Raw genomic sequence first — 13,997 nt, 5'->3', positions numbered from 1 at the left:
AATTGTTACCCTTCATCAATGTTGACCATATGAAGGAACACCTTGAGAGGCTGGACACCTTCAAGTCAGCTGGCCCAGACAGTTTACACCCCAGGGTACTTAAGGAGCTGGCAAGCATCATAGCTCAGCCACTGGCATGGATCTTTGAGAACTCGTGGCACTCAGGCAAAGTGTGTGAAGATTGGAAGAAGGCCAATGTGGTGCCTATCTTCAAGAAAGGGAGGAAAGTAGATCCAAGGAACTACAGGCCCATCAGCCTGACCTCCATCCTAAGGAAGATCTTGGAAAAAATTATCAGAGAGACCATTCTTGACAAACTGGCTAATGGCAACATCCTGAGAGAGAGCCAGCACGGATTTGTTGCAGGTAGATCTTGCCTGACCAATCTTCTACGACCAGGTGACATATCACCTGGACAAGGGAGAAGAAAGTGATGTCATATATCTTGATTTTAAAAAAAACTTTGATCTGGTATCCCATGATCATCTCATAGAAAAACTGGCCAACAGCAGCCTCAGCTACATCACAGTCTGATGGCCAAAAAACTGGCTCCAAGGTCAGACCCAGAGAGTGGTAGTTGACAGAAGTAAATCATCGTGGTGTGCCATGACCAGTGGGGTCCCCCAAGGCTCTGTCCTTGGGCCTATACTCTTTAACATCTTCATTAATGATGTGGACACTGGTATCAGAAGCAGACTGGCCAAGTTTGCCGACAACACCAAACTTTGGGGTAAATTGTCCACATCTGAGGACAGGATGGTGATCCAGGCCGACCTTGACAGGCTCAGAAAATGGGTGGATAAAAACTTGATGGCATTCAACACTGAAAAATGCAAGGTACTCCACCTTAGGCAGAAAAACCCGTGGCATGCTTATAGGCTCGTCAGCTTGCTAGCATCATGGCCGAAAGGGACTTGGGGATCATGGTTGACCGCAAGATGACTATGAGCCACCAATGTGATGTTGCAGCTGGTAAAGCAAACAAAACTCTGGCTTGCATCCATAGATGCTTCTCAAGCAAATCCCAGGATGTCATCCTGCCGCTTTACTTGGTCTTGGTGAGGCTGCAGCTGGAGTACTGCATCCAGTTCTGGGCTTCACAATTTAAAAAGGATGTGGAGAAGCTTGAGAGAGTCCAGAGGAGAGCCACACACATGATCAGAGGGCAGGAGAACAGGCCTTATGATGAGAGGCTGAGGGATATGGGACTCTTCAGCCTGGAAAAGTGCAGGCTCAGGGGGACCTGGTGGCTGCCTATAAGTATATAAGGGGTGTACATCAGGATCTGGAGGAAAGCCTGTACACCAGAGCACCTCAAGGTATGACAAGATCAAACAGTCACAAACTCCTTCAAAACCATTTCAGGCTGGACATAAGGAAGAACTTCTTTACTGTCTGTGCCTCCAAGGCCTGGAACAGACTGCCACCAGAGGTGGTGCAAGCACCTACTCTGGACTCCTTTAAGAGACATTTAGATGTTTATCTTGCTGGGATCCTATGACCCCAGCTGATTTCCTGCCCATGGGGCAGGGGGCTGGACTCAATGATCTCCTGAGGTCCCTTCCAGCCCTAATGTCTATGAAACTGGGCTTATTTAGTCTAGGGAAGAGAAAACTGAGAAATGATTTAATAGCAGCTTTCAACTACCTGAAGGGGGTTCCAAAGAGGATGGAGCTAGACTGTTCTCACGGGTGGCAGATGACAGAACAACGAGCAATGGTCTCAAGTGGGAGCAAGAGAAGTTTAGGTTAGATATTAGGAAAAAAATATCTCTCACTAGGAGAGTAGTAAAACACTGGAACAGGTAACCCAGATAGCTTGTGGACTCTTGCTCCTTAGAGGTTTTTAAGACCTGGCTAGACAAAGCCTTGACTCAGATGATTCATAGATGTTAGGGTCAGAAGAGACCTCAATAGATCATCGAGTCCGACCCCCTGCATAGGCAGGAAAGAGTGCTGGGTTCAGATGACCCCAGCTAGATACATATCCAACCTCCTCTTGAAGACCCCCAGGGTAGGGGAGAGCACCACCTCCCTTGGGAGCCCTTTCCAGACCTTGGCCACTCTAACTGTAAAGAAGTTCTTCCTAATGTCTAGTCTAAATCTGCTGTCTGCTAGCTTGTGGCCATTATTTCTTGTAACCCCCAGGGGCGCCTTGGTGAATAAAACCTCACCAATTCCCTTCTGTGCCCCCGTGATGAATTTATAGGCAGCCACAAGGTCGCCTCTCAACCTTCTCTTGCGGAGGCTGAAGAGGTCCAGGTGCCCTAGTCTCTCCTCATAGGGCTTGGCCTGCAAGCCCTTAACCATATGAGTGGCTCTTCTCTGGACCCTCTCCAGGTTATCCACATCCCTCTTGAAGTGCGGCGCCCAAAATTGCACGCAGTACTCCAACTGCGGTCTGACCAGCGCCCGATAGAGGGGAAGTATCACCTCCTTGGATCTGTTTGTCATGCATCTGCTGATGCACGATAAAGTGCCGTTAGCTTTTCTGATGGCTTCGTCACACTGACGACTCACGTTCATCTTGGAGTCCACTAGGACTCCAAGATCCCTTTCCGCTTCCGTGCCTCCAAGGAGGTCATTTCCTAGGCAGTAGGTATGCTGGACATTTTTCCTCCCTAGGTGCAGCACCTTGCATTTCTCCTTGTTGAATTGCATTCTGTTGTTTTCCGCCCATGTGTCCAACCTGTCCAGGTCTGCTTGTAGTTGTTCCCTGCCCCCTAGTGTGTCCACTTCTCCCCACAGTTTTGTGTCATCAGCAAACTTGGACAGAGTACACTTCACTCCCTCGTCCAAGTCGCTGATGAAGACGTTGAAGAGTATCGATCCAAGGACCGAGCCCTGCAGGACCCCACTGCCCACACCCTTCCAGGTCGATACCGACCCATCCACTACGACTCTCTAGGTATGACCCTCTAGCCAATTCACCACCCACCGGACTGTGTAGTCATCCAAATCACAGCCTCTTAACTTGTTCACCAGTATGGGGTGGGATACCGTATCGAAGGCCTTCCTGAAGTCTAAGTATACGACATCAACTCCTACTCCTGCGTCCAGGTGTTTTGTAACCTGGTCATAAAAAGAGATAGATTAGTCAGGCATGATCTACCTGCTACGAACCCGTGCTGGTTTCCCCTCAGCATAATTTTTCCTGCCGGGCTCTCGCAAATGTGAGCCTTGATAATTTTTTCAAAGACTTTGCCTAGGATGGAGGTGAGACTGACTGGCCTATAGTTGCCTGGGTCCTCCTTCCTCCCCTTCTTGAAAATGGGGACCACATTGGCCCTTTTCCAGTCCTCCGGGACCTGGCCCGTGCGCCACGAGTGTTCAAATATTCCCATCAGTGGCTGTGCAATGACGTCAGCCAGTGCCTTCAGTACCCTTGGATGGAGCTCATCCGGGCCTGCTGACTTAAAGGCATCCAGTTCCTCCCAGTGACTCTGCACCATCTCAGAGTCTACACATGGCAGTCTGGTGCCTTGCTGCTGCCTCTCTACAATCCCAGTGAGAGCCTTGTCCTGCCCCTCACTTAGGAACACTGAGGCAAAGAACTCGTTGAGGAATTCAGCCGTGTCCCCCCTGTCCATCACCAATTGCTTCTGCCCATTTAGTAGGGGTCCTATTCCTCCCTGGGCCTTCCTTGATCTGGTTGGGGATGGTCCTGCTTTGAGCAGGGTGTTGAACTAGGTGACATAAGGTCCTTTCCAACCCTATTTTCTATTCTATGTATTCTCCTCCTTAACAAAGGAGAGGCCTTGTGCTTAGTTCACATCAATGGGAGAAGCTAGGGTTTTAACCCTCTAGATCTGCATGGATTGGAACTCCACCAGCAAACCTAGTTGCAGTAATACTACTGGGACTGTTCCCATCTTGCTACTTGGTAAAACAAGAATTTTAAAAGGACATACAGGAATCTTTTACTTAAGAAAGGAGTCTCTTTTGCAATAGGACCACCCTGTTACTTGTAAGGATACCTGTAAGATTGGGAAGGAACAGGCTATTTCTAAATTTCTAAAGCATGCTGCCTTGCCCGAGCTGGGAGCATGTCCCCAATAAGTAGGGACTGGAGGTGGAGAGGATTGGGGTGGGGGTAACACTGTGGGGGTTGTATGGGGTTGGGGGTTCTGGTTGGGGGCATGGGTCCCTTGCAGGGCCCACAGCCCACCCACAGGTTCCGCAACTCACCCCTGAAGCAGCAGCAGCTGTGGGGTGTTTAGGGCCCACTGCAGCCAGAGCCTCCAGCAGAGCGTCCCTTATCACCTCAGAGCCCATGCTGTTTGGCGTGGATGCAGCCTGGCACCGCGCCACGCTGTACCAGGCCATAAGGCTTCAGGCAGTCCCAGGGCCACTCAGACTTTCACCTGGGGCCTGGCCCTGCTCGCAGGGACCATACGTCGCACTGAGCCAAGTCCTGCCTCCACGGAACGGGCCTGGCCTGACTGCTCACATGGCCCGGGGAGGCAGGACCCGGCTTGGCATGTCGCATGGTCCCTCCAAGTTGGACCCAGCCCTGGGTGACAGCCCAAGCAGCCCCAGAGCTGCCTGAAGCCACATGGCCCTGAGCCGTGCTGTGCTGTGCCGAGCCGCAGCTGCGCTAAGTGGCACAGGCTCTGAGGCGATTGGGGATGCGCTGCGCCGCTGGGGGCTCTGGCCGCAGCGGGCCCTGAGTGTCCCATGGCCACTGCTGCTGCAGGGGTGAGTTCTGGGCCCTGTGAGGGGTGCATGTGGGCCCTGTTGGGGCACGTGTGCTGTACAGGGGCGTTGTGTTACACAGATTGCCAGATCATGAGCAAGACCTTATAAAGGGGAATAAGGCAAAATAAGTAAGCTTTAAGTTATTTATGACTTATTTATAACTTACAGTGTGCCCTGTGGGGGAGGGAATCCATGTGCAGGGGGACTGCACCCTGGGGGGGGGCAGGGGACCCACCCCTCCTGAGCAGCCCCCCCACCCCTCCAGTCCCCCCACAATCCCCCCACAATCCCCACAGCCCCAAGCCACCCCCACAAACCTCTCTCACACATACCCAGCCTCAAACCCCCACACAAGTCCCAAAATATCCCAAACTTCACCCCCACAAACCTTACACCCACCCACAAACTCCCCCAACCGGCCCCCCCCTCCAAATTGCTTTACACTTGTAAATATATCAATAAAACATTGCCCAACTGGTATCTCTCTATATAGTGGTGTTTATTTTTAATAGCGGAAGAACACTATTTTGGGTACTTTAATGAGAGAATTTGGGTTCTTTATCAGAGTATTTGCAATTCATAAACAGGGAACACCAGGATCTCTGCTGGTGAGACAAGTGGCGAGACCCGTGCAGAGAAGCCTGTCCAGGGCTAGCACTGGGGACCCAGCTGGAGGGCAGACAAGGTGGCTGACTTCTTGGCCATTTGGGGGCAAGGGGACATGCTTTAATAGTTCAAAGCAGGCCACTGCAAGGAGCACATCTTCTGGGTGATAGCTGCCCAGATGGCAGAGCGGGGGCACCCCATCTTGATCTGGCAGGGGTGCAGCCTTGTGGCTGCAGGTCTAAGGGGGTGGATGCTGTCGCAGGTGGCACCAGGTCACAGCCAGGCAGCAGCCCCCACTGCCACACTGCTGCAGTGGGTAGAGGGGGCAGGGCCGCTCCAGGTCAGGGCTTCAGCAATCCAGCGGCACAAGGAGTAGTGTCCCCAGATACCAACTAGCTGGGCCTCAGAAGCTACTGAGGGCAAGTAGCCCTGAGATGCTTGCCAGGGCAGGTTTTTATACTGCTCTAGCTCTCCCTGGCAGGTTTTTATACTGCTCTAGCTCCCCCTGGCTGCAGGAGGAGCTGGTAGGGTTATTTTGCCCCGAGTGGTACAACTTGCCCTACACCAAAGTGCATGTCCAGGCACATGCGCTGAGGCAAAAATCCCCAGCTCAAATATGTGCTGCTCCTATTTGAGCTGCTGCAAGCGCACGTGCCTGCATGTGTGGACACACCCAAAGAAGACTTCTCAAGTGTTCTGTGAGTATCCAACTGCAAATGAGATGTGGAAAATAAAAAGTAAAGTCTTATGAACAGAAAGAATTTTGAAAGAAGAAAAAACAAGTTTAAGATGCTGCTGAATTTGGAGAGTATTGCTAGGTAAGTTTTATGCAATTTTCTAATTGACTGTACATACCAAAACTACTATACCATCACCTTCTTGCATATGGAATGCAGCAAACATGCCATGGGTTTCACATATTGAGTGTGAAGGCCTTATGTTCTAAGTTATATTTGGAGATACTGGCTATGTATACAATTTAAAGAGAGTAAATTAGAGTCCCAAACTACATTTGGTATTATAGTAACTGTCTCTGGTGTTTTAGATTTAGTTTTTGCAGAGCTACACAGTGCACATCTGAGCTCATGCAAGCAGAATAGTACTGCTACAGAGCACAGTGTAAACAATTTCGGGACAGGATAATCAGAATGATTCAGTCATCTAATCCTGGACTGTACAGTACAGCAACAGCCGTTGAGATAATTACATACTGTGGTTAGTTGAGGCCAACAGGATGATGCATTAAGTTTTCATTATGGCGGTCTTCTTTTCTGTGAGGCGGAGTTGAGAGATACTAGAAAGTTCAGTAGTAAACTTGCTGCCAGTGTTCTAAAAGTGAATATCTGCTGCAATCATCAAAGCATCTACCAGGTTTGGATCCCTTCCTTTTGGCTAAGCTCAACAGCAAAAAGGGATGCTATATTTTGTCTTCTGAGCTATAGTTAGAATAAATACAGTCAATAAGAATCACTGGATTTGGGTTTAGGGAGCAAAGTGCTCATAGAGCCCAGTCTCCAAAAGCCACAACAAGCTACTACAGCAAAGCCACAGCTCTGTGTTACCAAATTCTGACATCCAAGTCTGTGAAAAAAATAGAGAATTGTGCATTGCAAAGAGCTTTTTATTCTCATATTCTTTTGAAGTGCTTTGTTAAACAAGGAATTCAAGTTCAGTGACCATACAAACGAACTAAGCAGGAGTTCTGCACTCAGCCATGCCTGACATGTAGTATTGGCCATAAATTCTATTTGATGAGGGGGGAACTTGATGAGAAAACTTTGATGCCAGGACACCAATGGCAAACCCCCCCCCCCCCCCCCCCAAAAAAAAAGTCATAGATTTTTGCATTTGGCCTCTTGAAATTGGGCGTTAAATCTCAGGCTTAATATCTCATCCAACAGGATAGTCTCTTTAAAATCACTACATCCTCTCTGTGTTAGGATGTGCTTATTTGGGATACCTCTTAGGGAATCTGTAAAACGGTGATTCTTATTAGCTGCTGCTTGATATGGAAGTGTTTCTGGTGATTTGCATGTCTTATGTCTTTCATTTTCTTATTAGAACTGCCCATTTCCTTCTTTGATTCCTGTTTTCATGCCTCTCTTGGCCATTTTAGACAGAAATATGAATTGCTTCAGCACTGCCTAGTTCTTCCTGGGTGTGAATCTGCTCCATCTGTATCAGGCCTGCATAGCTTTACTGTTTTCAGCCTAAACATACCAAGAAAACTGCACTATACAGCCAAGCCCTCCAATACCACCATATTTGCACTGAGGAGAACACCCATGATCACCACCTCACAAATCTCAAAAGGGCCTTCACTCAACAAGGATACTTCTTCAGGGAGATAGATCCTATTTGTGAAAGAGCCATCCAGATACCATGTGAAGAATTGCTGCAATACAGAAGAAAAACCCCTATGAATCAGACACCACTAGTTATGACATCATCCCTCCCTGAACCTATACGAAAAATCCTCAAACAATTGCAACCCATACTAGAAGAAAACCCAATTCTCAAAGAGATCTTCCCAGAACCATCCATCCTATCCTTTAAATAAACACCGAACCTCACTAACCTCATCACCAGAAGAAAACTTCCTACAGCCCAAAACGCACCAAATGGATCTACACCATGCCAGGACAAGAAATGTAAAATCTGCCAATACAATTCCACAACCCCCACAACAACTACACCCCACAAGAGAACCATCAGCATTCCTGGATCTTACACCTGCACCTCCAGAAATGTTATACATCTCATCCAGTATACCAAATGCCCTAATGCAAAATATGTAAGAAACCAAACAACTGCACACCAGAAGGAACATATACCGTAAATCTATCAAAGACAAGAATACCCAATTACCGATGAGCCTATGAACTCCACTTCATCCATCTACTGGATACAAAAATCATGGACTAGAGATGTTGGATTTATGACACATTATAACAAGCCTAACATCTGACTCACTGGGCAAACCCTCTACTTTTTACAGGCTATTCTCATTCCCTTCCCCCCCACCCTCCTGGCTCCCATCCGTTGACTACAGCTACATTGATTCCCCCTTGCACCACACCTGTCTTTCACCTGCTGACCACCTCAATTTACATTTCAACTGACTGGCTATCTTGAATACCTACTGGCCTCTGGATGCTTTACCACTCCATCCAGGAAGAGCACAGACCATCTACAGATGCTTCCTCAGCCTGACAAAGGGTGTTTGTGCCCAAAAGCTTGCTAAGAAGAATTTTTCCAACTATTTGAGTTGGTCTAATAAAAGATATTGGATTTACCCAAAAAAACTTGGCTTGCTTTACTGATAGTATCTAATGTAGCTATGTAGCTGGCCATTACTATAGTGTCTACTCTCATCACAACCTTTAATGTTCATTCTTACAGAACCATTAGGAGATGAAAAGTTATTATTTTACCTATAGGAAACTGAGACACAAAGGGCATATCTACAGAGCGATGTAGCGATCAGTGGGTCTGCACATGGTTGGCAGCTACGTTGCCATAGTACTGTGCTCCCCTGATTTAGTGTGTCACTAGGGCAACATAGCAGCACAATCTAACTGCGCTGCACACACGTTGCAGTATGGGTGCTTAGTGCGCTGTGCTTTAGTACTTCCTCAAGCATGGTGCCATAGCAATATCGCTGTATAGCTACATGTAGACACGTCCAAACAGCAGGACCTTATTTCACTCAGTGGCCCCAAACAGCAGTCTCCCAGTCACATACCTGCTATTTTGGCACTTATGCATAGTTTGTGATCCTTTTCCACATACAGAGTAGATACATAGGCATCTACATGGCTACTGAATAGGCTGCTTGCTGACCAGACAGGTATGTGTACATTGAGCTTGTGTAAGTCATGAAATAGTACCTGGCAAAAGCCTCTGACTAATGCATGTTGGAAGGAAGTGGCAGGCCCTCCCAATGTTTTAGCCCAGTGAGGTTCAATTTTTTGCCCATGGGGCTGTGTTAGCTGGCCCTCGGGACTCCTACAGGCCAGATGACATAGTCCTACATGCTGGAGTTTTAGCCCAATTTCCAAGTGTTTGGGGCATTTGCCTAGGAAATGGGTGAGGTGAGGATGCTGTGAGGAGGGCCTAGAACCTGGCTTTCTCACTTCCTGGGCACGTGCCCTAACCACTTGACTTCTGTGCTAAAACAGCAGTGCCCAACCTTTTCACCCTATGGGCTAGATCATCAGTGTCAGGTCTGTCTGTGGTATGGATCTGATCCATTGGCCTGATCCATCGTGCAGCAGTGGCTCAGCCAGGCCCAATCAAGCCATGTAGTAACAGCCCAGGCCTGATCCATCCAAGCGTGGCTTAGAAATTCAGCAGCAGGGGAGTGGTGGCAGTGTTAATTGCCCCCACTGCTAAATTTCCAGAGCTGTGGAGAGTCCTGCTGGCCAGATGGTATGGCTCCATGGACTAGGGGTAAAACAGTTGTGTTCTAGGTGTTGCCCATTATCCTTGGTCTCTTCAAGGAAACTGAGCCAGCTTTTGTGAATGATCACTTGCGCTGCTTTGCACTTTGCCTTTAAACCAGGGGTGGGTAATTATTTGGGCCTGGGGGTCACATAGGGAGTTTTGATGAGTTGTGGCAGGCCAGGTTAGCACCCCACCCTCCCTACCGCCATTTTAACTTCACCAAAAATCCTTATGTGGGATGGGGCTGTGAGTGGGCAGGGAAAGGTGTTTGGGAGCAGAACAGGTATGTGAGGCTGGGATCACCAGGTGGGGTCATGGGGTGGTAACAGCAGGGGGCCAGGGCCCAGGGTAGAGTGAATGCCCCTGCTCAGTGGGGGGCAGGGTTGAGGTGTATACTGGGGGTAGGTGTGGGGAGGGGCATGTGCCTATGTATGTGTGAGGGGGAGGCACTGCCTGGGCGCTAGGTCCCAGGAACCAGAGGTGAAGGGAGGGAGGAGTGCACAGGGGGCATGTGCAGCAGAGTTTGCCTGGGCAGTATGGTCCACAGCTGCCCCTGTGGTGCTCTGCATGGGGCCAAGCTTCACACAATGCAGCCCACACTGTGCTCCAGCCTGTGCCTGCTGGCGTGGCCCTAGCTAATGTGCAGAGCTTACTGGCGGGCCTACAGCTGGTGCAGCTGCAGCCACTCAAGTGCTGCTCAGCTCCCCTCACCTCCAGTGACTGCTCCTCCTGTTCCTGCTGCACCACTCCAGGTGGTTCCTGCCCCAGCACATGGGGCTCCAGCTCCAGCGTGGGCAACTAAGTGAGTGGAAGGCAGCTGGGATCTGGAGCCAGAGCCCCATGCATTGGGGCAGGAGCTGCCCTGCTGAAGCTTCCTCCCTGCCTAGACCAGCACAGCAGGAGCAGAAGAAGCCACTGCTGGAAGTGAGGGGAGCTAAGCAGCTCCTGGGTGGGTGCAGCTCCACCTGAAGCAACCCTGCTGGAAGCTGTGCATGATGGCCCAAACTGGAGCAGGCAGCAACAGGCTGCCCCAGGTGGGGCTTGGCCCCATGTGGAGCACCATGGGAGCAGCCGTGAGCCAGATCCAATCAATTGGCGGGTGCCCCCCACAGGCCAGTTCTAATCAGTTGGCAGGCTTGATGCGCCCACAGGCCATATTTTGCCCACCCCTGTGTTAAACCAAGTGTCTGTACATGTGGGCACTTGGCTACCTTTTTAAATACAAGGTATTTAAAAAAAAGCAATAGCAGCTACTCTCACAAGGAACAGGACATCTCTGCCTAATAAGTAGCCCTATCCTCTCCCTTTTGTTGTTCTTCAAATATTTAAACATTATTTTCTAAGTAATGCGGTAAACTCCGAAAAGCCCAGGATTGTTGTTGCATTTGCTTCTTTCACCCTTCTCAGAACTATCCCCATTGATATATTGTATAATGTAAAGTAATGTCCTAGCTAGTATGGTTTTGTTTTTGCTTTACTCTCTATTGGAGCAGGCAAGATCACAGCACTTTAAACAAACCAGCTAAGAACACAGTTACATTAGTTATCATTCTGCTTCTGTCTAAAACTCCTCTAATGAAGTGAAGGATCCTGGGTAAAATCTAGCTGATAGTTTCCCCTTTCCATAAATAGTCTAAAATGCACATATAACAAGTTGAAATGGCCCAGTCCTTGACTGAGAATAACATTGAAATTCACTAAAAGAATGTGTGAAACTAAAAACATCCCAAGCAGATTTTGAATGTAATAATTGCATTACATAAAAGTTCAACCTAAAGAAGCATTTTCATCAATGAACGGTTGAGAAGTTACAACTCTTAGTGACATCTGGGTACACAATGACTAAAATTCCTTTGGGGTGCAATTGCTTACTAAAGACACTAGGTTTTTTTTCTCTTTATATTTGTGTTCTATATAAAATACTTTGATTTCAATCTTTTGCTGTGTCGTGATGCAGTATATGCAGAACTTTTTAGAGTTTACATTTTCTTATAAGGATGCTTTTTTCTCCAAATATTTATTATATTTTAATAATAAAGCTGCAAAAAGTTGTACAGTTCTCCATCTTGGAAATTATATAGCAGATCACTCTGCTTTTATTTAAAGAGCTCTAGTGAGTGAACATCCTTTTTGGAAGAAAGTCAGATAATCCATAAATATTCTGTTCTGTTCATGAAATGACATATCTATGTCTTGAGACATATTAAACTGTGACCCAGTTATAATAACTGTCTAGCATTCATTCTTATCATGTCCTAAAGAAGTGCATTAGAAGCCACTAAAATATATTGCAGCTGCTAGCAAAGGCTGACTTCTTAAAGGCAGCAACTTCCCATCCTTTTAACTGTGGCAATTGAACAAGATCTGGTGCCAGCACTCACAAACCAAATTAATAGTCTGCTTGTAAAAATGTAAATTGAGTTCCTTTTTGTTGATATTTTATCATCATTATGCTTCAGAGAAATGTACTGTTCATGTGCATAAAAGGAAAAGAAAATGTATTCCTGGTCGTTAGTAAGCTCAGTGTCTTATGTTTTGTTTTAAATGACAAAACTTGTGAAGCTATGTGCAATAATCAAAGTGCCTCATCTGCCAGACAGGTGCTGAGATCTTTGTAGAACTAGTACAGGAACTGAAAATCATGAGCGTCTCAAATTTAATTTTTCATCTGCTACTAATCAGTTAGCATCTATGTTTCTTAATTTCCCCTCTTATGTTAATGAGAAAGTGATAATGAGAAAATGATAATTGCTTAACCATAATATTACAGGGATATCATAAGAAGTACATGGCAGCAGGACATTTTTTGTGTTACTGGTAAAATTATGTCAGGAAATTTGTTTCAAGATAGTTGGTTCTTAACCTGATTTGAACCTGAGGTTCCAGTTTGTGGTGTAGCTAAAGACAGAGTCTTGTTATAGAACTCAGTGGGTGCATCTACACATGAACATTTACTGCTCAGTAACATAAATTACTGTGCAGTATGGGTGTACATCTATACTTGCATGCCCATACTGTGCAGTAACTATGGTGACTTATGCCAACTTGAGCGTAAATTTGATACCTGCATGGTGCAGGTATCAAATTCATGCCAGATTAGTTACTTTGCAATAATGCACATGGAGATGCGTTACTGCACAGCCTCCCATCTGGGTCTGCCCAGCCACTAGGGGGCCAGCCAGAGCCCAGCCCCAGGACTACTGCCTGCCCCCGCATCCTACTGCTGGCCTGGGCTGCTGTCTGGCAGCCCCTAACTGCAGGGTACAAAAGCCTGTGGCCATTTTGTTCTGGGGGGCACACACTGCAGGAGCCTGTTCTCACTGCTGGAGCCCAGCAGGTCCCATGTGTCCCCTGGGCAGCCTGCAGGCTGTTTGCCAGATCTGTCCCACTCCAGAACTGCTGCCTGGCCACAGGTGAGTGTTGCAAAGAACTGCACCCTTTGCCCTTTGCCCAGCACTGTGATCCCACCACGCTGCTGGCCCTGCTGGCTGTGCCACCAGGACCAGAACTTGCTGCCTCCTGCTGCTTACCCACACCTCTCTCTCTTTGCAGGACCATGGTGAAATGCCTTGGTCACATGGCTACAACTCCCTGGTCATGCCCCTGTGAGGGGTGCTGCTGCCAGCCCTCTAGGGCCAGCCCAGGAGCCCAGTCATCCAGCATGGGGACGATGTCCATCACCTCCCCTGTGTCTAGCTCCAGCCCCACCCACATGCACCACCTGTCTGCAGCCCCAGGGGTGCCAACTGGAGCTGGGAGGAGGCGCATGGCTTTGTGGCACTGTGGGGCAGGGAGGATGTCCTGAGGCAGTTTGCCCAGGGCAGGCGCTCAAACTTCCACATTTATGAGGCCTTAGCGTCTGGGATGCGGGCGTGGGGCCACCCCCAGTTGGCACAGCAGGGCAGCATGAAGGTCAAGGCCCTGTGGGCCCAGTGCATGGCTGTGACAGGCCACAATTATCAGTGTGGTGGGACCCCCAAGACCATGCCCTTCATGTGGGAGCTGACCTGCATTTTGGTGCCCCAGGAGGCCATGTCCACACCCCACCCTGACACCTTTGGTGATTCATCACCAGGGGAGGGGACCTCAAGCCTCCAGTGCACCACCTTATGCTCCTCCCTGGTTGCTGTGCCCACTGGTAGCCTGGAAAGTCCTGGCCAATGGCTGCCTCAGCCTCAGCCCTGCACCTCAGCTGCCAGTGAGGAGCAGCTGACCACTCACCTGTGCCTAGACAGACCTGGCCACCAG

This window comes from Alligator mississippiensis, chromosome 3, assembly GCF_030867095.1.
Source record: "Alligator mississippiensis isolate rAllMis1 chromosome 3, rAllMis1, whole genome shotgun sequence".
Taxonomy (NCBI): Eukaryota; Metazoa; Chordata; order Crocodylia; family Alligatoridae; genus Alligator; species Alligator mississippiensis.
Note: the sequence above shows the minus strand (reverse complement) of the source record.